This window comes from Eschrichtius robustus, chromosome 6 (genome assembly GCF_028021215.1).
Source record: "Eschrichtius robustus isolate mEscRob2 chromosome 6, mEscRob2.pri, whole genome shotgun sequence".
NCBI lineage: Eukaryota > Metazoa > Chordata > Mammalia > Artiodactyla > Eschrichtiidae > Eschrichtius > Eschrichtius robustus.
Window position 1 is genome coordinate 953101 of NC_090829.1, and position 3324 is coordinate 956424.

The 3324-nt window shown below is 36.7% G+C and overlaps 1 non-coding gene across 1 annotated transcript; it reads right to left on the reverse strand.

Moving 5' to 3' along the window:
* Positions 1 to 292: 292 nt before the first annotated feature.
* On the reverse strand, positions 293 to 399 carry LOC137766839 (U6 spliceosomal RNA). Its single transcript, XR_011074378.1, has one exon. It is a non-coding gene; the product is annotated as a U6 spliceosomal RNA (small nuclear RNA).
* Between the last annotated feature and the right edge of the window lie 2925 nt (positions 400 to 3324).

Consider the following 3324-nt stretch of genomic DNA (forward strand, 5'->3'; position numbering starts at 1 on the left):
CACATGAAGAGATGCTCAACATCGCTAATTATTAGAGAAATGAAAATCAAAACTACAATGAGGTATCACCTCACACTTGTCAGAATAACCATCATCAAAAAGTCTACAGATAATAAATGCTGGAGAGGGTCTGGAGAAAGTGGAACCCTCCTATGCTGTTGGTGAAAATGTAAATTGATACAGCCACTATGGAGAACAGTAATGAGGTTCCTTAAAAAACTAAAAATAGAACTACCATATGATCCTGCACTTAACTATAGTCCTCACTTTTTGCCTGTCTTCTTACTGCCTCTAAAATATGGAATGTTTCACAGATTTACGTACCATCGTTGTGCGGAGGTCATGCTAAATCTTCACTGTGTCATTCTGAATTTTGCGTATACTGGATTCGTTGCTAATGAATCCAGATAAATGTAATTAAACTGCTCATCTCCATGATTTGTTCCTATTCTCTGCTATTTGTTTTCTGGAAACTGCCTAAAAAATTCAAGAAGTCTCCAGAGATGTCAAGATAAGAGTACTAGTTTTACTCATTTAATTTCTCCCTTTCTTAGGTATTTGAGTGCCACAAAGAACAAGGGAGGGTAGTGCAGAGAAAAAGTACAGAGACATTATTTTGATTTTGTGGCATTGGGCAAACAGGCCCATAATTTCCTTCTGACAGCTCCCTGGCTATTGGTATCTAACCTCTTGGGGCTAGGAGGTTAGTGGAAGGTTCAACATTATCATGAAAAGGTTAGAACCTCAGTAGGTTCTAGAATTGAGTTGATTCTAATCTCCACTCTTCCACTCACCTTAACTTTCTCAAGCCCCACTTTTCTTATCTGTGATGAATAGGAGCAATAGTAACTACTCATGGGCTTGCTTTGAATCCTAAATAAGATAATGGTTCTGATGCTCTTAGCATAGAGCATGTGGTAAGCCCTCAATACATTAAGTATTGTTAGGTATTGTTATTATTAATAATATTATTTTATTTATGGAATTAAGTATATTAAAATTATGATAAATTTGATGAAGGATGTTAAAGAGAGCAATGAAAGATTACAGAAGGACTTGGTCTCGTCTGGGGATTTGGGGAAAGTTTCTATGAAGAAAGGACATGTAATCTGAGAACTGAACATTCACTAGTTCTCAAATAGTAAACAGAGTGGAGAAAGGATTTCATAGACCCACATCTGTGAAGCCTTGCTGAGTGAAAGAGCTTGTAGAAACAATCGAAAGAAATTGGAGATATAGCATGTCAAGTAAGGAAGAGAATATCCAGCAAAAGGGCCTGCAAGGCTGACAGGGTCCCAGATGACTAGGTTCTACAGGCCACATTGAAGGTTTTGAATTTTTATCTCCAGTACTGAGGAGAGGACTGAAGGGTTATTAACCAGTTGGGACATAGTGAAAATTTCTTCTTTAGCAAAAATCATGCTGGCTGATATCTGGGGAATAGATTGGAGGGAGTGAGAGTGGGAGGGAAAAGCAGGTCCAAATGGCCATTGAGAGATGATGGTGGCTTTGACTGGAGTGGTGGTGTTGATGGAGAGAAGTAGAGTTGTTTCCATTGTGGGTTGGAAGCTGAGTCAAGTTTTGGAGTACAGTCATAAGAGGATTAAAAAATACTTCTGTTAACTGGGAAAATTTAATGACATTGAAAATGTAGAAACAATTGGTTTTATTATGTGGAACTTCAGCAAATGGAGACAAGATCATGGAGTGGGAATTCTGGGTGGGGGGGGCATGGGCAACTCACCATTAGGAAGTGTGTGTTCCAGAATTAGAGATACACACAGTGGAGCAAGTTGCTGGATGGGTAGTGAGTTCCCTGTCACCAGAGAGTTTAAGAGGATGAGTGATCACTATTAGAGAACTCTAAAAGATGTTTCTGAGTATACTTTTAATTTAAAATATTAAGACGCCATAATACATAAGAACTAACAATTTTATAAATGACTAACAATTAAGATTGTGGTGTGCAGTCTATGAGAGGTGTAGTTTTCATTTAAAGTTATTTGAGATTCATCAGGCTCACATCACAAATATAGTTTTATCTTTAGAACATTTGACATAAATCCAAAATCAGCCATGAGTTGCATGCAATTACATATTTAATTTGCTTTGAATTTTTAGACTTTGAAAATAAAGTTCCAAAAGAATTAGAGAACAAACTCAATTTCCTGTTTTCTTTGTCTCCATTTTCTTCAGGAAATTGATGCAATGGACACCTAGAGGCAAAAGTGTTCTTAATAATCATGTATGACTCAGCAGATCAGGCTCAGAGCCAATCGCTAGTAATGGTATAGAGACTTTGAAATATAAGACAGCCAATGATAGAGGTCACTATACTCATTCTTAATTTTAAACTAGGTGTTGTATCCAGTCACATATATCTTCTTTCTTCTTCCACCTTACTATCTTCTAATTTTTACTTTCTATATCCTTGTCAGGTAGAGCTCACAGTTTGTTTTTCTAATGTACAGTATTTTTCCTTTTTCCTGTTTGTTCATATGGTGTACGAGTACATTTTGTCACTGGAACTTTTCTTTCCTAGCAGGAAATTTTTTAAATTGGGAGAATAACTTAGTAACCCTGAAGAGTTTGGGGCAGAAAAGTAAATAGATTTTGTTGCTCTGCCCCACACCAGCATTACTATTTTTACCTTCCTGTACACTGTTAAGAGAGTATTGTCTGTTTACTTTTTAAAAAGGAAGAACATTTCCCTCTATGCACAACATATTCCAATTGCCTAATTTTTTTCTATCCATGCCTGGTTGCATAAGCTGTCTGGTACATCGTTTCAGAGGCAATCATAATGACTAACAAAGTTAATGCTTTCAGCTAGTTCTAAGCACAAGTAGATCTTTACATTTTTCACCCTACATTTAACTTCTTGTTTCTTAAAACATGAAATGAATACAGCTGGACATTGTATTCCTCTAATTGTTTCCATCTGGTCTCTCAGAGCAGAATGGGGACAAAGTAGGTAGAGTGAGTGGAACATTCCAGAACATGATTTTATGCTTATTTGATTAGAGAATCATTAAAGCATTGGGTTGCTCTTAAGAATTTCTCTGAAATATCTAAGCAGGGAGGCATTTCAAAGCAATGAGGTAAATTGGGACTTCTGGTAGAAAATGTTCCTGGGATTCCCAAAATGTGTGGCCAAATATTTTAGGTTATGGACGGTTAATTCCTAGACGTTAGGCTTTCATTCATTCATTCATTTATTCCTTCACTGAGTACCCATCAGGACTCATATCCCATTTTACATGCTGGTGAGATTATGGTGAAGGAGACACAGGTACTTCATCTCAAGAAATTTCCATTTCTAAT